The sequence below is a fragment of the Malaclemys terrapin genome, chromosome 1 (genome assembly GCF_027887155.1).
Source record: "Malaclemys terrapin pileata isolate rMalTer1 chromosome 1, rMalTer1.hap1, whole genome shotgun sequence".
NCBI lineage: Eukaryota > Metazoa > Chordata > Testudines > Emydidae > Malaclemys > Malaclemys terrapin.
The window spans coordinates 274,832,732-274,857,703 of record NC_071505.1 but is presented as its reverse complement, the minus strand read 5'-3'; the positions used below and the strand labels follow the sequence as shown (position 1 = coordinate 274,857,703).

The window sequence follows — 24,972 nt, the reverse complement described above, 5'->3', positions numbered from 1 at the left end:
TCAGGCAGTCCCTAGTGAACGGATGTCCACCTTATCAAAATCATAATCACATCTACCACTCAGATATGCAGCTTTGACAGACAGGAAAGAATTAGGACCAAAATTTCCAAATGTGATTAATTTTGGGTGTCTCCATTTTTGGGTGTCCAACTTCAGGCAGAGTAGACATGATTGAAAAATTTGGCCTTTGTGTGCATTGCAACTGAACTGCTTTTTCCCCCTTAGAATTAGTCTCCCGTCAGAGCGGAGGCATACTGGAGAGGGTGGTATTAGTAGTACCGCATTGCCACTGCCGAGATGTCATTCAAGAAAGGGTCCTGGAGACCAACATACTTGCCTGTAGCTATGATTTCCATGGTGTGCCTGGTGGTAGACTAGTGGCTGCCAACTCAATTCACATATGTATAAGACAGAAGTCTATATGCTATGTAAAGTGCTCTCACTAATTTTGTAGTTGCTGAAACAATCTCGGGTGAATCCTGTCAGATATTCTGAAAGCTCAGATTCATAGATTCCAAGGCCAGAAGAGACCATTGTGATCATCTAGTCTGACCTCCTGTAAAACACAGGCACTAGCACGTCCCAAAATTATTCCTAGGGCATATTTTTTACAAAAACATCCAATCTTGATTTAAAATTGTCAGTGATGGATGACCCTTGGTAAATTGTTCCAATGGTTAATTATCCTCACTGTTAAAAAAATATGCCTTGCTTCCAGTCTGAATTTGTTCTGCTTAAACGTCTAGCCATTGGATCAGATTATACCTTTTTTTGCTAAACTGAAGAGCCAATTATTATATATTTGTTCCCCATGTAGATACTTAAAGATTTTAATGAAGTCACCTTTTAACCTTCCCTTTGTTTGGCTAAACAGATTGAGCTCTTTGAGTCTATCGCTAAAGACATGTTTTCTAATCCTTTAATCATTCTTAAAGCTATTCTCTGAACCTTCTCTAATTTATCAACATCCTTCTTGAATTTTGGCACCAGAACTGGATAGAGAATTCCAGCAGCAGTCGCACCAGTGCCAAATACAGAGGTAAAATAACCTCTAGTCCTACACAAGATTCCCCTGTTAATGCATCCCAGATCTCACCAGCTCTTTTGGCCACATCACACTGGGAACTCAGGTTTAATTGTTTATCCACTACAACCCCCAAACCTTTTTCAGGATAGGGTCCCTCATCTGTAAGTATGGATGAAACATTCTTTGTTTCTAGATGTATACATCTACATTTAGCTATATTCAAATGCATATTGTTTGCTTGTGCCTAGTTTACCAAGTGATCTAGATCACTCTAAATCAGTAACCTGTCCTTTTCATTATTTATCACTCTCCAAAGTTTTGTGTCATCCGCAAACTATATCAGTGATGATTTTATGCTTTCTTACAGGCCATTGATAAAAATGCTAAATAGCATAGGGCCAAGAAGTGATCCCTGCACGACCCCACTGGAAAAGCACCTGCTCGATAACAATTCCCTAAATTTTGAGACCTATCAGTTAGCCAGGGTTTAATCCATTTAATGTGCACCATGATAATTTTATATCATTCTAGGTTTTTAGTCAAAATGTCATGCCGTGCCAAGATCATCTCTTGAGATCAGCTGAACTTTGGGTATGTCTACACCGCAATCAGGAGGTGCAATGAAAGCACGTGTCGGCACATCCAAACCAGCTTTCTTTGAGCTAGCTTGCTAAACATAGCAATGCAGCTGCATCAGCACAGATGGGTTTGTACTTGGGCACCTAGCCATGCCACCCTGTGCCAATACGTCTACACTGCCATTTTTAGCTTGATCAAAGCTAGCTTGGGTATGCATACATGTGCTGCAATCACACCTCCCTGATTGCTATGTAAACATAGCCTAAAAACTAAATTCTGTACTGGATCCATGTTGAGTGTTGGACCTGTGTTTGCATAAAACCCTACTGACATACTGGAGTTATTGTTCATGCTACTAGAGGATACAAAAAAAAGAGCATCTGAAACAGTAAGCCTTTTTGCCCTTCTTTCCCCCATCTCCTCAAATATTACCACCTGAATTTATCATTTATAGGCTTTACTATGAGGCTCAGCACAGTATCTGAGCAGAGTACAGATTAATAAATTTATTCTCACAATACCCCTGGAAGGTTGGTAGGTATTACTATTACCATTTTACAGACAAGGAATGACACAGAGTAAACAGACTAATTTTTAGAAGAGCTCTTATCTTCAATGGAAATTGTGAGTACTCAACACTTCTGAAAACCAGGCTGTAAGTGACTTGTCCAAGGTAAGACAGGATGTCTGTGGCATAGCCAGGAACAGAACCCAGAGTCCAGGAGCAGTATGCCTCAGTTACGAAACCTATTCTGCCCAATTTCCTCTCTTCCCCACCTCCCAGTAAAAAACATCAAAAACTGCTCAACAACTTAGAAATATCCACATCTCGCATTAGACCTTGCATACCAAATTTCAAGCCAGAAGGAACTTTTCTCCACTGTGTTATCCTTCTCTCACCCTGCCCTCTGCACTTGGAATGGCCTCCCTTCCTGTATGACATTAACCTTCTTCTCCTTCACAGCCCTTCTCGGAGCCTATGGTTCCTCAGACCCCTGCCAATAATAACCCGCACTGTCACCCCAAACCCAGGAAGATCTAAATACAAAAATAAACACACAGAATTCATATTGTGTAATGTAAGCAACCCCATAATCGTATTTGGTAAATCATATCTAATGTAGGCCAGGATCCTACAAAGGCTTATGCAAGTGCTTAGTGTGAAGCACAAGTAGCCCCACTGAGCTCAACGGGACTATATACGTGCTTAGTATTAAGGATGTTCTTAAGTGTTTGTAGGATCAGAGCCTTAGACTGTAAACTACTCAGACCAGGTACCATGTTTTAAGTTCTCTGTTCAGCGTATATATGTCTATGGCCCTATACTCAAATGCAAGCCTGCAAATAAGGGTTAAAATGAAAAAACAAACAAACAAACAAACAATGGAACCTTTTCTACATAAGAGATAAAAAGGAGCAGGTTCAGGAGATAAGTTAAATGATAGAGAAAAACAATTTGATATCTTCCATTGTTGTACGTAGTGGAGTTTTAGCCATGTTGGTCCCACGACATCAGAGAAACGAAGTGGGTGAGGTTATATGTTCTACTAGACCAGGGATCGGCAACCTTTGGCACGCAGCTCGCAAGGGTAAGCACCCTGGTGGGCTGGGTCGGTTTGTTTACCTGCCGCGTCCGCAGGTTCGGCCGATTGCAGCTCCCACTGGCCACGGTTCGCCGCTCCAGGCCAATGGGGGCGGCGGGAAGCAGCGGCCAGTACATCCCTTGGCCCGTGCCGCTTCCCGCAGCCAACACTGGCCTGGAGCGGCGAACTGCGGCGCGTAGGAGCCACGATCGGCCGAACCTGTGGATGCGGCAGGTAAACAAACCGGCCTGGCCCGCCAGAAGGCTTACCCTGGCGAGCCGCATGCCAAAGGTTGCCAATCCCTGTACTAGACCAAGTTCCATTGGTGAGAGAGACAAGCTCTCGAGCCACACAGAGATGAGCTCTAAGATATTACCTCACCCACCTTGTCTCTCTAGAGAAAAACTAGGCTTCCACTTTTACAGATTGTTTAATTATTCAACTCTCCTCTGCTGTTTTTGTTATCTAATACATACTCATGTTTATAAAACTGCAGTCTGAGTAAGGGACCAAGCAGGGTGTCTAGAGACAACAAAGAGCATGTTGACACCCTGGATATCAGACTTGTAATGAGACACTAATTTGGTTCAAAGCAGTAGTTTGGCAGAAACAACATACTTATAGACTATTAATAGAGAAAATTTTCACAGAAGCTGTGACCTTTATGCCTCGGCCTGGGCTTATAGCCCTGTCTCTATTACATTTAAGCAAATCATTGCAGCAAGACATCTTATTTGTACCTTTTTTTTTTTTTTTTAAATCACAATTGTAAGGCTTGAACTCCCACTGTAGAGCTATTGTGTATTACAAATACTGATGCAGCACAGAGGTCTACCACTGAAACATGACAGGAAAAAAGGCATCCTTTATGGCCAACTAAACCACAATGTCCTCCTGACCCTACCACAAATCTGCAGTCAACCTTAACTACCACAGATTTTAGCTGGAGGCCTCAGGTAGATTTGGGGAAAGTTAGCACTCTAGATATTACAAGCTGTAACAGTTAAATGTGACCTAATATGTATGTAATTAATAGCAGAGACACACACAAAACAAATCAGAAGACATGGAGTTGCGGAAGCAGCAACAAATAGGGGTACCTCTAAGTGGTTACCTCCTCCACATCAAAATTCACTGTGTGTCCAAATGGGTTTATAGTTTCATTGATTCTAATTAGGCATTTCAAATACAGCATTTGCAAATGCTTGATGGAAAACATGTTTAAAAACACATCCAAGGGGATAGTTCCCTTGTTACTTCAGCTTTCATTTGCCAAGCCGTATGTTAACAAAATGTTGATTGTTAAGGTCACAGAGACTAGAAGAGCCAACCCGAGATATGGCTGTCTTAAGGTCTTTTGTGAAAATAAGTGATTAGAGCCTGTAACTCAAGCAATCAAAACTGACAGTCTGCACTTGTGTATTTACATTTTTTAACTAGGATAGATCAACTGTTTTTGTAATTATTAATAATAATTTGTTTAGCACAGACAACATGCTTACTGCTGTAATTTACACCAAAATACACAGTCACTGCCTCAGACAGCACTCTAAAACATATCTACATAGGATAAAATTCTACTCTCATATAGAGATGTAATCTGATGTCAAGATTTACACCAGGGGAAAATTTTCCTGTAACTTTCCCCAGATCTACACTATAAACTTCATCAATATAATTACGTCACTCAGGGGTGTGAAAAACCCACACCCCTGAGCGACGAAGTTATACTGACCTAACCCCCAGTGCAGACAGCATTGTGTCGATGGGAGGCCTTCTCCCATCGAAACAGCTATTGCTTACCGCAGATGTGGATTAACTATGCGGATAGGAAAAGCTCTCCCGTCGGTGTAGTAGCGTCTTCACTGAAGTGCTACCGAGGTGCAGCTGCACCGCTGCAGCATTTTAAGTGTAGACCTGCCCTTTGTATTTTCCTTCATTCAGCTTCCAAGTCTACAGGATGAGGTTCCTTAAATATAGCATTTTCAAGGTGTGATAGGGCCATTAACCAATCCTTTGCATTGTGATGTTCCTTAATGACTCATGCGATTTTGATAATTCTTCTGGATGGGCGGGAGGAGGGGACAATTCCTGTGCCTCGGTTCACAAGTTCAGAGCAAACATTTGCAAAGTTATAAAGCAAAACTTACATATTTCCTTATAGCATGGAATGCAACATTACAACTGAGATTAATGCATGGAGCAATCTGCAAGCATTTCATAGAGTCTAAACATTAAATACATTCTTATAAGACTAATACCTATTTTGAGCAAAACTAACATACAGGTGGAACTGGTCTGGTGTCCATCCAGTTATAAGTTTGTCAGTTCTTAGAAAATGCCTGCAGCCTGGGCAAGAGCTGGCATCTGGCCTGTCAGCGTCACAATAGGTTAATATTAATGGGCTCCTTGCCCACAAAAAAAGGACAGAGTTACAGACCCCCTGGAAATTTATTAAATGACCATCCTTGACAGTTGACCATTGAAGATATGACCTTGATGATTCCATATTTGTTTCTGCTTTTAGATCATTTGTTGTTTCAGTGAAATATATACATTTACACGTACAAAAATATGCGTGCCTCAAAGTAAACCAACTGGTATAGGTGTGCTGTCTACTGCAACAAAATAGCCATAAAGACTTCCAATTTGGTGCGCTGTATTTCAGACACATAAAAATATATTGCATGTCGTAACAAAGGACAATTTTAAAATGCAAAATTCATAGGATCACAGACATTAGAAATAGAAAAGTCCTTTTGTGTCCTTTAGGCCATCTCACTAACAATGTACGGTTGTTCTGTGCAATATATTCCCCAGTGTCTTGTTGAGTCCTATCTTAAATGGCTAGATAGTGGGGTTAGCACCACTTCCTGTTGGAGACCATTCTCTAGCTGCATAGAGCTCACTGTTAGGATATTATTCCTGAAAAACTCTTCACTGCACATTGTGTCACCTAGTAATAACCTTTTGTAATCATCATTCCCCCTGGTGGTGGAAATTACATGGAGCCTATTTTATTCTAACTTCCATCACTGGCTTAAACTCTAACTGCTTATGCCAATGGAGGATCAGGCATAGTGCTCATCTCCACCACACCTTCTCTCATCCCTGCCCCACCCACACCAGGCCACCTTGACCCTCTTAGACTCAGGGTGGCATACCGCTATCATACAACCATCTATACCAAAACCCCTGGCGAGTCAATTATGTGACATGAAAAAGAATTCATACAATAGCTTTACAAAAAGCAGAATTACAGTTATTGGCACTGTAACATAATGTAGAAAATATAAGATAACATATATACTTAGATGACCAGTAATGTCACAGCTTGTGGAAAGCAACAGAGGGTCCTGTGGCACCTTTAAGACTAACAGAAGTATTGGGCGCATAAGCTTTCGTGGGTAAGAACCTCACTTCTTGCATCTGAAGAAGTGAGGTTCTTCTTCAGATGCAAGAAGTGAGGTTCTTACCCATGAAAGCTTATGCTCCCAATACTTCTGTTAGTCTTAAAAGGTGCCACAGGACCCACTGTTGCTTTTTACAGATTCAGATTAACACGGCTACCCCTCTGATAGCTTGTGGAAGGCAATAGCGACTAAAAGTGAAATACTATAATGATTGTGAAATTAAATTATTTTTAAATTTACATTTAACCCCCCATACACAATCCCATATCTAGTGCTATCTGTAAAGGATAGGGAAATACCCAATGCTGTCCTGGATGGAAATAAAACAAAACCAAGGAGCATGATCCGAACATGACCAGACTGTCAATGTATTTCTGAACTGCTGTATACAACCTCAATATCCAGTGGTCTGCTAGAGAATTAAAGCCAGTTTTCACTTCCCTCAAGTTACTTCTGGTTCAAGTAAGGTTTCTTCCTAATATGGTCATAGCAGCCAATCAATTTTCTTTGCATTGCCTTATGTACCTTTCAAACACTAGAGCCAGACGGCTGTCTATTGCCACATTTATCGTAGAGAAACAATTGAAAAGTTAAACAGCATTGAATTAACAATGAAAACAATGATCAGTGTAATGAGATCATTGTAGGCTTGATTGTTACTGACCTCTGATGATTCTGAGCATAAGTGAAATGTACAATCCTAGAAAAAGCATATGTGTATTAAAAGTTAGATGTTATTTCTGTGCATATTCACAAATAATCAATTTGCATTTCTCCTTTCCCTGCCTCAGTGGGTCTACTTTATGGCTCAGTTACCGACATTTAGCACTCATCTTTATTTTGTGTCTGTGTACCAAAAGCAAACAAACACAAAGCTTGACATAGTGCATGTGCCAAATTATTAATATTATCATTTTTATAGTACCTGAAAGGGGAATTGGTGCTTTACAGAACAATTAGAAAGACAAATTCTGTGCTCCAATGAGCTTCTCTAGTGTGAGACAAGACAACTAGTGGGGATTAATAAAAAAACAGCAAGGAGGTGACAGAGAGAGGAAAGACATGGGTTATGGCAATAAGATTAGGCAATTACTCAGTTTAGGCATGTATACTTATTGAGGCTTTAATTAAAGTTATCTATTGTTATTATTATTAACTCACTTTTTCAAATGAGGCTCAGTGAGTGTGGACACTCCGTAAGTATGTTTTCAGGAGCATAGTTTATTGTACTCTAAAGGATATCTTATTTCACTTACTTTTTGCAGCCTACAGACAGAAGATATATTTGAAGGACTTGCAGATTCCAAAGTAAATATGACTATGAAGGATTTACAGGTCAGTAAATAACAGCCACAGATTTTGAAGCTTTCATTGATTTCACAATGATGGAATGATAAAATCTGTGACAATGAGCCAAGATATACCACACTAAACAGCCTACCTCACTATACTGAATGTAAAGCAGCATGGACAAGTAATACAGTGGCTCCCTGTTAAGATCACCTTTTATAACATTACGATAGTGAACTCACTTTCAGCTGAGCTAGGAGAAGGTGTGATAGACTTGTTTCCCTTACTGACCCTTTTTTAGTTTTATGGGCTCATTATTTAGAAACTGAATTGCCTTCTCTTGTTAGTGTAGACAACATGGTCTAGTGGACAGGGACTAGACAGAGTGAAGACTGGGAGTAGGTCCCAGCTCCCACACAACCTCTGACATTACTTCCCTTTCCTGTGCTGAAGGAATTATGAATAGGGCCCTACCAATTTCATGGCCATGAAAAGCATGCCATGAACAGTGAAATAAGCCCTTTCCTGTGAAATCTGATCTCCCGGAAATCAGCTGGCCTGGGGAAGGACAGGACTTGTCTTTCCCCTGCACGGCTGTTATGGAGGGAGATCACACCCACCTCCACAGGCAGCGCAGAAGCTCTTGGGGTGCCCAGGCTTGGGGCTGCTGTGGCTCCTGCTCGGGCTCGGGGCACCCTAGCGCCAGGGCTTCCATCCACTGCCACCGCCACTGCTGCCCCCCCATGTAGCTCTTGCCAGGGCTCTGGGCTGACAGAGATGGGGGTGTAGTGGCTGCGGCTCCTGCCCTGGCTCAGGGACCTGGACTGGGGGCTGCCACCCCCCACAGCTCTAGTCCCTGCAGCTCCTGCCCGACTCGGGGCTGGGGGTGCCTGGCTCAGGGCTGCCCTCCCTTGGCTCCTGCCTGAGCTCAGGACGCCTGAGTTCCAGGGCTGCTGTTGTCCCCCCCTTCTGCTCAGGTTCTGGGCGCTTGAGCTCCTGGGAGTCTGTTCTCCTGCCCCTGTGGCTCCTGCCTGGGCTCTGGGTGCCCAGGCTTGGGGTTGCTGCTCCTGGCCCCCACGGCTCCAGCTGGGACTTGGGGCTTCCACCCCATGATTCCCGCCAAGGACCTGGGCTGGGAGCTGCCACCCCCCACAGCTCCAGCTGGGACAAGGGGTTTTGCGCCCCCCCCCCATCTCCTGCCCAAACTCCAGGCTTCTACCCCCTATCCCCCGTGGCTCCAACAGGGGCTCCAGGTGCCCAGGCTCAGGGCTTCCACCTCCCCTCCCGGCTCCTGCCTGGGCTCGGGGAGCCCGAGCTCAGGGCTTCAGCCCCCACAGCTCCTGCCAGTGCTGGGGCACCCGTTTTTCAAATTGTCCGGAGCCCTTGGGAACGGGGCCCCATAGGCTTATACATTAATCCACCACTGGCCCTGACTAACAGGTAGGAGCTCTCATCTGGGGCACTGCCAGCAGCACTGGGGAGATCAGATCCACCTTCACCTCCGGGAACCTCCTCCAGCTGCAGGAAACGCCACACCGGCTGCCTTCAGAGCTGGGCTCTGACGGCAGCACAGACATGAGTATGGCAATCCTGCAATGTCCATATAACACCTTTGGGACGACCCCTTCCCTCCCCCCCCACACGATCCCCTTTTGTATCAGGAATCCTACTGTTGCAACACCTTGAAATTTCAGATGTAAACATGTGAAATTGACCAAAGTGAATCATGAATTTGATAGGGCCCTAATTATGAAGCCTTTTCTAGGCTCTGTGTTGCACTGGTCATTAACCGAGTAGTCAGTAAAGAGCCAGCAGTTCAGTAGAAAATACTTCTAACAATACAAGAATCCTGCCCATTCCATCCTCTGCTCTTTGGGATAGGGACCATCTGCATTTTGTGTATTATACAGAGCCAAGTACATTGTTGACTCTTTAAATAAATAACAATAATAACAAAACCAGGGTATATATCAGTGGGCTACTGGTGCACAACTTTGCTGATGGAACTAAGCTGTTGGCTAGCAGCCTACTAATGCACAATCTGTTGTGGAGTATTGCTATAGTTACTGACCACCTTTTAACTTTAGGTTTCTCCAGTTGCCTGACAAACTGCAGAACTACATACCTTTCACAGACAGATGGAGTTCCAAACTCCTGGCTTAGTTAATGGGGCTACAGCCTGCTAAGCTGCACAATCATTACTAAATATGTTAATGTATCACATTCCACTTTACTCTCATTACTGTGTGCATTCTTGGTTTGCATACAGCAAGAGAATGTTCAGCCATTACAAATGCTTGGTTTGTGCACATCTGTTGCAACATTTCATTTCCACCACATGAGTTGATATAGGCTTCCCAGTCAATTTCTTCAGACAGCCAACTCTTGTTGAGGTGTGTTGCAGGACTACACTACTGTCACAGAGTCCAGCTTTCAATAAAAGGTTAAATGGAAAAATCTACCTTCCAGTCACTTTAGTCTTCAAACTGGCAGCCTAGAGCCCCCAAGTCTGACCTGTACCTCATTTGGTACAGGGGTGTAACATCTGAAGTAGGGGATTGCTTGTGAGACGTATGCCATCAGCGATGAAGGCTGGTCCAAAATATCACTTTGGGCATTATGCAAGGTGAACCGGTCCAGCGAGAACCCTGAAAATGATGGCTAATACAGGCGGGAAAGTTGCAGGGCATGAGCTGCACCTAGCTACCTGAGGTGAAGGAAATTGCTGAGAAAGACTCAACAGCTCGGGTGTAATACTGTGAACGCAGTACTGGTAGACTGGGAAAAGGTTTGCATTACTGTGCCTCTGTCTCAATACCTGGGGCAAGGTATTCTTTGGGACAATCGTTTGCTCTTGGTTTTGATCAATGTGAGTAACTTGGCACTCAGCACTGGGGTTAAAACCACTGCTCTACTCTCAGTTTATAATGCCCTGTTGATGCCATCTTCCTCTAGTGCACTTGTGATGGGCTCGCGCCAAAGCCCCCCCGGGGACATGTCCTGTAATGTCAGCAGGCGCGTCTGCAGTATACTGTGACAACGTATTCAATCGTAGCTGGGATCTCTGCCAATCCATCAAAATTGCAACCTGGAATATTGCAATTCTTTTCAGACGTGGTCATCAGGTCATTATCTCATGCGAAATGGACCGTCTTGGCATATCAATTGCAGGCCTAACAGAAGCAAGGCTGATAGATCATGGACACAACAAGGTGAGAGATTCATTACTTCTGTATTTTGGTGATCCTAACCACTTACATGGGGTAGCATTACTACTGTGAGGCAAGGCCAAGTCCTCCTTGATAACTTGGACACCCATGTCTTCTCGACTATTTATTGTAAGTCTTAAACATTGGCATGGTCACTTCACTGTCATAGTAGCCCATGCGCCAACAAAGGAATCTGCTGATTTAGTCAGAGATCACTTCTATGATCAATTGGAATCTCCAGTATGTACTGCCCCTCCACATGATAATTTTATGACCCTGGGCGACCTAAATGTAGTTACTGGCACCCTCTGAACTGGGCTTGAATAGATTATTGGCCATTAAGGTTCAGGTATACCCAACGGTAACTCCTGTCACTTGCTCATGTTCTGTGCCTCCCAGAGTCTTTCCATTCTTGGGTCTTGGTTCAAGTGGCGACGCATATACCGGATGTCCTGGATCTCTCAGGGTGGTGTCACTCAGAAGGAGTTGGACCGCAACATCACATGTGATAGGTGTCTCTTCACCTCTTGCAGAGTATATTGCAGTGTGGAATGTGCCGTGAACACAGATTACCAGCTAGTGGTTGCCCATATGGTGCTGCTGCTGCTTCGACGAGCAAATACACCCTCTGCGATGATGAAGAAGTTTGACAACGATGCACTTCTCCATGTGCTGGGTTTAGCCAACAGATTTTGTATTAACATCAGCAATAGACTCTCAGTGCCAGCTGACCTGCCAAACAACGTTGAAGTCGCCTGTTCTCTTCCATCCTCTACCAATCTGCCAAGCAGAGAATTGGCTACAGGAGCCCAGCACATCAACTATGGCCATCAGAGGAGCCTTCCAGACAATTAAATTGAAGGCCACAGCCCTCCAGCATGGTGATAATTAGCTGAAGTGAAAGTTCAACACCCTGGCACTTCATGATCGTGAGGAATATTATAACCAAGTAGCAGATGATGTTGAACTCAGCTAAGCCAGGAGATACTTAAAGGCAGCATTCAGCATGATCTGCAGTCTCAAAGATCAAGAGGTATTCGCTACGAATGCCATCTTGAACAACAGACCATGTTTTATGGTCAAAGACAAAGTTGCAAAATCTAGGATCAGGTCCATCCACAACTCCAATCTCTTTGAATAATGAAACTGTCGAAGAAGTTCCAGCTTTTGCTATTTGGGTTTTATACTCACGAGTTCCTCCAACTCTCACATGGAGGTTCTCCACCAGATTGCCATCACAGCATCTGCCATGGGTTGTTTACAATGGATATGGAATCATCATCATCATCTTGGCATGACAACCAAGTTCAGGATCTATTCAAGATGTACCCTGTCCATACTGCTGTACAGTTGTGAAACACTGATATTAGGCCGCTCAGACTGGGGAAACCTGGAGGCTTTCCACACAAAATGCCAACTTTGTATATTGGGCATAAAGTGGAATGACTTCATTTTGCACGTTTGCTGTCGCTCCAGTCTACAGACTCCTGGGGCCATTGTCTGCAGATGGCATTTTATGCTTTTCAGACATGTCGCGAGAATGCCACAAGACATTCCAGTGAATGCCTTTCTCTGGGTGGCTTGTAACATCTGGGATAAAATTCCACTGACCAAGGGGTGGAGGCAGCCCAGAATCATACCCCTTATTACATGGGTGCATCAAATCTATTCCGCAATTGGACTCTCGGACCTTTGCAATTGCACAATGGCAAACGCTGGCTACGGCCAACCATTCGGCTAAGTGCTGAAGAGGAGATGAAGAAGAGCACACAGTCTGTTGTCCATGACAGGTAATGTAGCTTCCATTTTTATAAAGCACAAATGGAGTTCGGTATATCGTCAGTTTGTAAAGGATTAAGGCTATCAAGTATCTAAACCAAGGACATCAGGCTGCATTGTAAATGTAACCCATGCAGTTAGGATTTCTGAGAACACAACATATCACAATAATGTGATATGCTGACAGGTTTTAAGGGACTAATCTAAGTCCTGGAGGTAATGATTTGGAACTGTCTTCCTTAAGCCATTGTGGTTTTTTAAATACAGCTTAGTTTACATTAAAATATCTTTTTAAATTTGCCTCATCCATTGAAACTATTTTGAGGATTCCTGGAAGGTTTGTGTGTCCGCTAAAACTGCTCCTGCAATTGTCTGCTCAGGCTGCACCTCTCGCTGCACTAGCTAATTATTACAGTACTTTGCCTTGCTGCTTCAGCATCCACCCCTTGTTCCAGAATTCAAGATGATCCTTGTTCAAGGGAGCCACGTTACTTTCAGTCTGGCTGAGTACACCACTCTTTATGTCACAAATAAGCCCCTTATTTTAAAGAAAAAAGTTAAAATGAATTGCTAAATTGCTGTAAACTAATCTTCATGTATATGAGACTTAGGGTGTTAGGTCAGCAATTTACTTAAATCCCTATTTTTCCACAGTGTTTAGACTGGATATTATTTTATAGCAGATAATATAATTTTGTTCTAGCTCCTTAAAAGGACCAACCACAGTCTCCCTTTAAAACCAAAGTGCACCTTTGCACTTGTGCAGCCTGTATTCTTTTAGGATCCTTTATTAACATTCTTTCCCTTACATGCTGTTCGATGGCTGCCACAGCTGAGCTGTTCTGCACAGATTTTCTGCTCAGTATGGGGCAGGGTGTGTTAATTACAAAGAAAGATGGAGACAGGCCAGACAGCCCCTCTGATGAACTGTCTCACACATGCGCAGCCTACTTCCTGCTGTTTTGCAGCTACAAAGATCACCTGTTGGTGTTGGCATTCACCCAAGCTGGGGCCTTGCGGAAATGACAGAATCAGCTAGAAATGAGAGCCAGCTCATATTCCAGCTACCCAAATGAGAGAAATACAAAAACAGATGATTGCAATGTGACCTAGCTGCTTCATATAGGAGCCAAGGGGGGGGGGGTGAGAGAGGGGGAAAATGTAGAAAACAATCATTTAAAAGAAATCTCTGCTTATACTGGGTCTCTGACTGCTGCTTTTTTCTCTCCACACCCACAACAGAAAAACACTTCTTCACATTAATAGCTGCCCATGGGGAGAACTAACTCTCTCCCTTTTGCCCCTGCTAGGGATGTTGGATGCTCCCTACCTTAAATAAAAGATTATAAACAAAGATCCATATATTTTACTTACATAATCGGCCAACTCCAACAGAGACCTCTCTGTACTGGCTGGTCGTACATGATAATTTAAAGAAAGCCTACAAATTCGGGTCCCAGACTCCTCTGTCCCTCACCATCAAAAACAATATGCAAACCTACCCCTCACTGAAATTCATACCTGTGCAGGAGAAAGACTATGCGCCATTTAAGTTTCATTTCATACTTCTAGTCAGAAAGGCAGATTAACAGTAATTAAATCAAAAAGATAACTGATATAGGCTGTCTTTTTAAATATAGGAATGTTGCCTTTTAAATGATAAAATACTTCTATGCAAGATTCTGGTCATATACTATACTTCCAGAAGATACAGACTTCAAACAAGGCATTGCAAGCTATTTACAATATGTATTTACCCAAAGCAGCAATATTCATGACATTTAAAATGTTTAGTGGAATATCTCTGACCCTGAGTTCAAACATGTTTTGACATAATAAATACACATTCTCTAGTATGGCTTAACTGTCTTTAAAAGAGTTCCAAAGAGGTTCTTTTTTTGCCCAGTAATTCTTTGAAAAAAAAAAAAAAAAAAAAGGTAAGTGAATATTAATTTTTGAAAAGGCAGGGTTTTCTTTTCCAAGCAATGGAATGAGCCCCAGCGCCTATTTCTTGTTGAGAAAACACTTCATGAATAATCAGTGCATATTCCAGTTCCCCAATAAGCACCAATTCTTCAAACCCTCAGAGCACCAGGAAGCTCTTGTGACTTTGGCGTTTCAACTGTGACACTTCTTGCCTTACCCTCCTCTATTTTAACACATAGCTTCTGGCAGCTAGGCAGGTAACCAGAAACCAAACCCTAGTAGTGAGAGCAAGCATGGCCTAATTTGCACAGTATGAATTATTCAGGAGTTCCTGATTCCTGCACCTGCACAGAGGCAGGAAACTTGCAAGGAATGAGCATTACTCTTCTCTTGGGTTTACACAAGCTCAATTACTGCTCAGCCACTTTGTTCTGTAACTAGGGGTTTCGGGTCTCGTATTAACCAATGAAAATGGAAAAAAAAATTCTCACAGCATCAAAAAACAGGGCAATCATTCAACCTCTTTTGAGGTAAACAAATTCTATCAGAACGTAGCATTCATCTTACACATGCTAATCCAGATCAAAGCACAGACACAAGAAACTGAATATACACCATAAAGAATGTGTCTACCAGCTACTCTATTTAGATATTTATTCAGCTGTACAAGACAGCACATTTATACTTTTTCCTAGCTCAGAGCTGCAAGTATTTCACTTGGTAACTTGACCATTCAGATTTTTTCCCTCCAAAGTCTGCAGATATAGCTTGGATAAATTATCCACCTCGGCAGTCTGGCTAAGATCAGGGGTCCTATCAGTTTAATGTTAAAAATGTCCTCTCTTGAGAGAGTATGTCCTGAATTTTCAAGAGGATGGATTTAATGAGCAAATAGGTGTTTTCCATCTTCAGCTACTATAAGCTTTGTCAGAGTAAGTGACTGTGATGCTGGTAAACCAGGTGCCAGCTCTTGCCAAGGCTGCAGGCATCAGCTGAGCACTGACAAATTCATAGCTGGAAATCAGCTCACCTGTATGTTAGTATTGCTCATGATAGGTGTTAGACTTGTAAGGATGTGTTTAGACTCTATAAAATGCTTGTAAAATGCTGCATTCATTAATCTCACTTGTAATGTCTGCATCCCGTTCTATAAGGTAATATGTAAGTTTTGCTTTATAACTGTAAAAATCCCTATTCTGAACTTGTGAACCCAGGCAGCAGAAGTGGTTCCCCTGCACATCAGGAAGGACTATCAAAACTAAATGGGCCATTGTGAAATATCACAATACAAACACTGGGTTAATGGCCCTTTCACACCTGTGCTATGTGTAAGAAGGCTCATCCTATCAGCTTGATTTCTGGAAATAAAGATAGCTGCCATGAAAATTCTTCATCTCCTTGCTGTTTGGACTCTCAGAGGACTGGAGTTAGGAAAGAAAAGCAGAGATCCCCAAGTTCAACCTGGGTTAGCCCTAAAAGACATTCAGTGCCGACAGATTACTGCATCTCTGTCACCTGTTGGAACCACAGACTAAACTATATATGGTGTCTACTTTTAACCTGTAAATACACCTCTACCCCAATATAACGCAACCCGATATAACCATGAATTTGGATATAACGCGGTAAAGCAGCGCTCTGGGGGGGCGGGGCTGCGTGCTCCAGCGGATCAAAGCAAGTTCAATATAACGCGGTTTCACCTATAACACGGTATGATTTTTTGGCTCCTGAGGACAGCGTTATAACGGGGTAGAGGTGTTATTCTCTAATTTCCTTTCCTAGTTAATAAATCCTTAGTTAGTTTACTATAGGACTGGGTCTTTGGTACGAGATCTGAAGTACAAATTGACCTGGCGTAAGTGATTGGTCTCTTGGGACTGGGAGGAACCTGAATCTTTTGTGATCTTTGGTATAAGTGACCATTTATCACTTAGTCCATCTTGTCTAGGTGGCAAGATAGACTGGCGTGCCTAAGGGGGCCTGTCTGTGACTCCATGGTAAGACTGCTATAGTGCTTCAGGAGTTCACATTTGTTACTGGGTTGGTGAAATCTAATTATAGACCCTACCACCAGTTTGGGGTGTCTGTCCTGTTTTTGACAGTCTGCCCTGAGGTTGGCACTCATGGTCGTGAACCACTCCAGGCAGAGTGACAGTGACATCTAACAATAAATCCAAATATGACCCAGAATCATTCTACTCTAGAAAGTAAATATAAACATATACAGAGAGCTGACAATCAAATTAGTATTATGAACATTTGAAGATAAATGTGAAATATTTTTTGAATAAAGGATATGAAACACACAGATTTAAAAGCATTAAGTCAATGCTAAGCAAAAACTTCTATACTGCATCTCCTGTTCCTACTCTCATTGCATATCTGTGGGTTTTGTTCTTTAATGCACCAGCACCAACAGAGTCCTCAGTTAAAAGATCTGCTCATTAATCACAGGCAGCTAAGCATCCTGCTTTGACTGGTTCAGTAAAAGATCTGCAGCAACTCATAATACAACCTTTTTAATCCTCTGTTTCAATGGAACAAGTCTAACACAAGCGTTAAGTATTCAGGAAGGTACAGTCAATCCTTTTCAAACCTTCACTCTTCTTCTTTCAGTGCCTAAATAAGTTAATTCAGACTTCTTTCAATGCCGAATGCATGATTGGTCCTACATTGCCACTATCTCATTCCTAGCCAATAACAGGTTGTCTGGGTCTTTTAAAAATTATTTTAAATCAGGCATGTAAACATGTTGTATTCTTTGATGCTCTTTCATTCAGCATCATTAATCCCCAGCATGAAATCAATAGACTTAAAACATTTAATCATGTAAAAATGCAACCTACAAATCCACAAATGACTTTCGTTCATCACGTGCACGGACACATACTCTAAGTTAGAGACTATGCCTCTCTTGCTGCCTTGGGGATCAGGCTAGTGTCTCATAGAAATAAATAGATTCTCTCTCTCTAGATATCTGCCAATAAAAAAGAATAGCCGTTAATGAGGGGAAAATGTGATTGTTTGCTAAGTCATCATTTCCCCTGTCCTGGGGTCACATTGGTCTGATGAGATGGTCCCCTACTTATACTAATGTAGAGATTTTTTTAAACTTTGTTTTGTTGTAGTAACTAGGTCACAGAGTCTACTGCATGTGCATTAAAGGAAAATATCATCCTCCCTACAGTGATTTAATCCTTAGCACATCACTAATTATACACATAAAAACAACATATATGGACAAGAACCACTATTTTTGTTTTGTTTTACTAAAAGAGAATTTGCCCCCAGGTCATTCCCTCTAACATGTGAAGTCCAGGGGCAAAGGAGAGATTTGCTGGGAAAATTTTGACAACATCTCACTGTGTACGGCAACAGAAAGAAGCCTTTAGAGGGTTTCCTATGAGTAAGATCCTCCGAACCCATCAGGATATAGAGAGCAACTAAAATCTCATCAACAAGTCAGAAATATATGGCTGGAGTATAAAAATGAAGAGCCATTGATTCCTATCTGTGGGGGATTAAAAGGAATGGAAGAAGTAAACAGGGAAGAAGGATAAAAGTAAGAGTAGTTGAATTTGGTCATATTAATCACAATTAAAAGATTAACATGTGAATAATGTTTTTTAAAAAGTGCAGGCAACTATATGAATATCCTATGTCTCCAATATAGTAAAACCCATTCTCCTACTGTAAGTGACTGAAGGAATGAAAACTTTATAACAAGTTTATTTGGGTATAAGCTTTTGTGGGCTAAAACCCACTTCATCAGATGCATGAAGTGGAAAATACAATAGGAAGATATAGATAGCAGTACATGAAAAGATTGGAGTTGCCTTACCCAGTGGGGGGGGGGGGGGGGGGTCGAGACAAATCAATTACAGTGGGCTATTATCAACAGGATGAAAAATCACTTTTGTAGTGGTAATCAGGGTGGCTCACTTCAAACGGTTAACAAGAAGGCGTGAGTAACAGTAGGGGCAAATTAGTATGGGGAAATTGTGTTTTTTTAAGTTCTTGTAGTGACTCATCCACTCCCAGTCTTTATTCAGGCCTAATGTGATGGTGTCCAGTTTGCAAATTAATTCCAGTTCTGCAGTTTCTCATTGGAGTCTGTTTTTGAAGTTTTGTTGTCGAAGGATTGCCACTTTTAAATCTGTTATTGAGTGTCCAGGGAGGATGAAGTGTTCTCCGACTGGTTTTTGAATGTTATAATTCTTGACGTCTGATTTGTGTCAATTTATTCTTTTGCGTAGAGACTGTCTGGTTTGGCCAATGTACATGGCAGGGGGGCATTGCTGGCACATGATGGCATATATCACATTGGTAGATGTGCAGGTGAATGAGCTCCTGATGGTGTGACTGATGTGATTAGGTCCTATGATGGTGTCCCTTGAATAGATATGTGGACAGAGTTGGCAACAGGGTTTGTTGCAGGGATAGGTTTCTGGGTTAGTGTTTTTGTTGTGTGATGCATTGTTGCTGGTGAGTATTTGCTTCAGGTTGGGGGGCTGTCTGTAAGCGAGGACTGGCCTGTCTCCCAAGGTCTGTGAGAGTGAGGATCGTCCTTCAGAATAGGTTTTAGATCCTTGATGATGCGCTGGAGAGATTTTAGTTAGGGGCTGAAGATGACAGCTAGTGGAGTTCTGTTACTTTCTTTTGTTGGGCCTGTCCTGTAGTAGGTGACTTCTGTGTACCCTTCTGGCTCTGTCGATCTGTTTCTTCACTTCAGCAGGTGGGTATTGTAGTTTTAAGAACGCTTGATAGAGATCCTGTAGGTGTTTGTCTCTGTCTGAAGGATTGGAGCAAATGTGATTGTATCATAGAGGTTGGCTGTAGACAATGGATTGTGTGATGTGGTCTGGATGAAAGCTGGAGGCATGTAGGTAAGTATAGCGGTCAGTAGGTTTCCGGTATAGGGTGGTGTTTATGTGACCATTGCTTATTTGCACTGTAGTGTCCAGGAAGTGGATCTCTTGTCTGGACTGGTCCAGGCTGAGGTTAATGGTGGGGTGGAAATTGTTGAAATCCTGGTGGAATTCCTCAAGGGCTTCTTTCCCATGGGTCCAGATGATTAAGATATCATCAATGTATCAAAAGTAGAGTAGGGGCGTTAGGGGACGAGTGCTGAGGAAGCATTGTTCTAAGTCAGCCATAAAAACGTTGTTATTCTGTGGGGTCATGTGGGTACCCATAGCAGTGCCACTGATTTGGAGATATACATTGTCCCCCAATGTGAAATAGTTGTGGGTGAGGACAAAGTCACAAAGTTCAGTCACAAGGTTTGCCGTGACATTATCAGGGATACTGTTCCTGATGGCTTGATAATAGCCCACTTTAATTGATTTGTCTCAATCCCAAGCAACTCCCATCTTTTCATGTACTGCTATATATAAATATCTTCCTACTGTATTTTCCATGCATCTGATGAAGTGGGTTTTAGCCCATGAAAGCTTATGCCCAAATAAATTTGTTAGTCTATAAGGTGCCACAAGTACTCCTCGTTGTTTTTGCTGATACAGACTAACACAGCTACCACTCTGAAACTTATAACAAGTATGACTAATCTGTACTTTACTGTAGGTATTTTGAGCCTTAGTGAACATTCCTGATTGGTTCTTTTGCAGTTATTTCCACCAACAATAAGGTTTAATGTGCTGAGCAGCATGGAGGGAAAGGCATAGTTTAGGGAATTACTTCAAATGCCTTGGCTGTCCCTAGCTGCATTAATTTTTCATTGCCTCATTTAGGCTAAAAAAAATGAGATAAGTCTAAACTATGTAATGAGGGCATTCAAAATTGGGCAAAAAGAAGATCAAGCATTTTCTTGTGTAGGCACTTCTAATTATTATCAGTAGCACCCAGTATTGTTGTTTATTCACATTAGAAGGAACTATTTTTAAACTTTTTAAAAAATCATGGTCCAGGCTAACTGAAAAACTTTTCTACTTGACAGAGGCTGGAGCTGACTCTTGATTCAAAATGACTATTCAGATCCAGACGCAGGGTCAGGTTTTCGAAAAAGGGTGCTCTGCCCTGAAGCTGAACCACAGGAGCAATCTGAGTCCTTGCACTTCTAACTACCTAACAACATGAGTTAGGGGTGCAACAATGTACCTCAAAATCCTGAATTTAATTGAAATCTGCTAACTGATCACAACCACTGCTTTCAGTTAGCCCTGTAAATAGCTGAAACAAAAAAGAAAAGTGCAAGTTTCTGTCTTTGAATACTCTATAAGTCAACGCAAATCAAGGTGAAAATAGTGTCCAGCAGGATAATTCAGACCAAGAAAATCATCGAGCTCCACAGCAGTTTGACCCTAGCTTGGCCCCAGAGGCAGCTCTACAGCTGCCAGATAGAGATCCTGCCAAGAAGCTAGCAGAGGTGCAAGCCAAAAAGCCAGCAACAAACCCACATGCCAGTACAGGAAAGCTATATTCCAGAATTTGGCATCTGGGTCCTGCAGCTGCCAAACACTTCCCATCTGACCAAAGCTGTACAGTGTGCTCCTAATAGAAAAGCAAGAGTGAACTGTAGAGGAGCAAAAGAAGTACTGTCTGTAGGACACAGGAGAATGAAGGAGCATCCTGTACCTACCAACCTCTGAAGTATACAAATAATGCTGCTGTATCGCCAATATAATAACCTGGACTGATAGACATATTTTTAAGGATACAATGGGAATTGATAAATATTTTGCTGGAAAAGAAGCAGGAGCAACACGTAGGACCTGTGGGTAGTCACGTCAATGGGAATTTTGTCACTGACTTCCCTAGGTACAGAATTTTTGTGTTACTAAATCTGAATAAATCCATCTTTTACACTGAAAGGCTTAATAAGTTTGCCTGTGTTTGACTGCAGAACCAAGGGATTGATTTGAGCAGCACGTATGGCCTTCAGTAGATTTCCTGAGCATGATAAGCCAGAAAAGTTTCAAGGGGCACACAGAAAATGCTTCTCCTGTGCTCCCTGAGCTATTCTGTATGCCTCTCCCTACACAGAGGTCTTCGGCAAAGCCACTACAGCACTGTAACCATCCCACCTGTGGTCCTCAGAGGAATGAACCCACAATTTATCCCTATGTTTTAAAATTACAAAGACACACAGTACACAGAAGGGAAAAATCCTGACCCCATTGAAATCAGTGGTAAAGATTCTCTTGGCTTGTATGGGGACAGAATTTTACTGGAAATATTTGAAAATTGGATTCTCTTTCATTTAGTTGTCAGTTTAGTTCAGGGTTCTGGGCTTTCTCAGTGACAACTGACGATGGTACCACTAACTCTTAAAGGAATGTAAAGAATGCATCTCCTGGCACAATTGAAAAATAAATAATAAAGTGACTTCCAGTATTTAAAAGACAATGCCTCAGATATCAGAATACAAAACTTGACCATCACAGAAAAGAAAGGCTCCATATTTTTAAATGATGGTGATGTTGTTTGAAAAAAAAATTAGATGATATTTTTAAAAATGCCTAAGAGTAAGTACTTAGCTCTCATTGAAACTGAACAGGCATGTAGAGCTCTTGGGCACTTTTGAAAAAGCGCATCCGTTGCCCCTAATTTATATTTGTTCAACGCCACTATTTCAAAGTGGTTCTATCCTATTGGGCTTCATTAATACTAATGACTTAAATGAAAGTGCAGAATAAAATGACAGTCGGGAAGTAGAAAATAACTGTGGAATGATTGCCTATAAGAAAACAAGGGAGTATTTTTTAAAAGCCACATTAGACAGAAGTCACATTAAGCTCCATCTTAAAAGTTAATGCTGGGAAACCCTGTAGTGATAGGTCATGATTTCTGTCTCAATTTATGCATCAGTAAAATAATAATAAATAAAATAATAATAATACAGGTTACTTAAAAATAGATGTTTGTTATCTTACTTTACAGCTGTACAAAATTTTGTAAGCCCAAAACTTAATAGTAAGAGCAAGAATGTACTTTTATAATAAAAATAATGAATATATTACAATTTTAAACATGACATGATGCAAACATACCAATTTCCCTGAAATGTCATGAAAAAAGCATAATTTCAGTGACATGAAATTGTCCAAAACAAAACAGAGAAACTTCTTGAATGAAATTCCATGAAAATAAATTATTTATCCACATATTTGCATTTAATTTATAATACAATTCACCATTTCTGAAGACTGTTGGTATCCTGTTATTTTCCCTAACTGCAATAATCCATAACTCCAGTAAGCAAATTAAACCAACTGTGATGAGTTTTCCTTGCAGTATGATGACGATTTAAGTGGACTGTAGGAGTTAACAATTTCATATGATATATTGAGATTATCCCCTTAGCCCAAATTGTGCCCTCAGTTACATCTGTGCAACAACAGTGATGGTTCCCCATTGCTTAAGTGAGGTTGCATAGATGCAACTGAGGGGCACAATTCAGCGCATTATGTTTAAAATATTCAGAAGAGGCTATAAATCATTTCCTAAGTTTTCTAATTATTAGGTTTTATTTGACTCCCTAAAATATTGGACTTTATTCTCATCTGACGTTAGTGTAAATCAGTAGTAACTCCGCTGAGTCAATAGAGTTACAATGGAGAACAACTGGTGCCAGAATAGAACGAGACGCATTAGATCTACAGATGGTCTATCCATGCACTTTAAGGAATCTTACTAAGGTTAACTTGTATGCATTATTTAAGACATAAAGCTAGCATTCATAAGCTGTAAATAGCATATTCATAGTGAGTGTAGATGTTTGAAATCCCCTAACTTTCCTGACTCAAGGATCACATAGTAACACAAAATCTGCATAGACCACCCCTAAAGAAAAGAAAATGAAAAACAGAATAAAGAAGATGTGCTGCTGAGAAAAAATAAGTGTGGGAGCTATGTTGAAGTGCTCTGGATACCTCTGTTTCATGGTCAGCTGCTCAAACATATCTTATTCTGACATTATGTGAAAGTTAAGTGGGACATTTTAGTCTTATGAAAATCCTAGAAAAATGAAAATGCTATTAACAAGTGTCATAATTTAAAAATCAAAGCCCTTCTTTTAGCAGAGATTGCAGTCCCCACTGGGGATCAAAAGGAACCTGTATCCGAAATGGTAACAGAACTTTTCGAATATACATTGCTTTAGAAATGCAACATTTTAGGACAGTAATGGGCTTTTTCTCCAACAAGGAACAATTTCCAAAATTGAGGTTGCTCTTTCAAATGGCTTGAAGAAAGGTTTTAGGGTTGGGGTTTTCATATGAGAGCACATGTCAGCCATCACTGATAAGGTACAAATACTCACTTAAAATCAATGAGTTTATATATTTTTTTTTTGTTCCCAAGCAAATTTTAGTGCCTCGAGCTGGCCCGAGAAGGTGAGTTACTACTGCCATTTTGTAAATGTTTGAGAAATGTGAGTTTGAAGTTTCTGTAATATAAATTTATTTAACTGTATATTAATGTTATTAATGGATTAGGGGAATCATTTATCTATTTAACTGTTAATTTATGAATGACAAAATATAATTTCTTTCAAATGTTCTCCCTCTTAATTTACTTATGAAGCTGAGGTCTAATTATAAATTTGAGGAATGAGATTTTTCTATAATGTATTTGTTTACACTAAACATACACTGCTATGATCTAAAATAATCTAGGACATTTCATTGTATATGTTTTAAAATTTGATAAAACAAAGACAAACCAACACAAACAGTTAATCCCAATGAACATATTATACACAAGATCAATGTCATATGCATATTGGACTGTACATATGTAAGTGCTGTTTGTGCAAGCTAGACATTTCCTGGAGCTCCCAATGACTTCACAGCATTTGCTGGAATATCCCACATTTTACTTCAGTGGGAATATCTAGGAGCTCAGCACTTGAAAAAGCAGGGTATTTATGTAGAGGCCAATATATGGAATTAGGAACCAAACTTTAAACACACATTTTAGCCTCATTTTTACCCCCAAAAAAGGTATGTTGGTGAATAACTTAATCCTTTGTGACAGTTGTTCTATCATGCTAGAACCTTGTGAACCTTGGGATCACTGGCAGTGATTAAAACCTATGTTGACAAATTTCAACTGTGGAACCTTGTGTAAAATGATGTTGTTACTTAATTTCAACAGTTTACTTTGGCTGTACTCTGTATCTTATCAGGCAACTGAAGAGCCATGAT

The 24,972-nt window shown here is 41.2% G+C and overlaps 1 protein-coding gene across 5 annotated transcripts in view; it reads right to left on the bottom strand.

Annotated features, from left to right (window-relative positions):
• The window catches only part of KLF12 (KLF transcription factor 12), a 341,692-nt gene that overhangs the window by 48,742 nt on the left and 267,978 nt on the right, over positions 1-24,972 (bottom strand). The window lies entirely within an intron of this gene.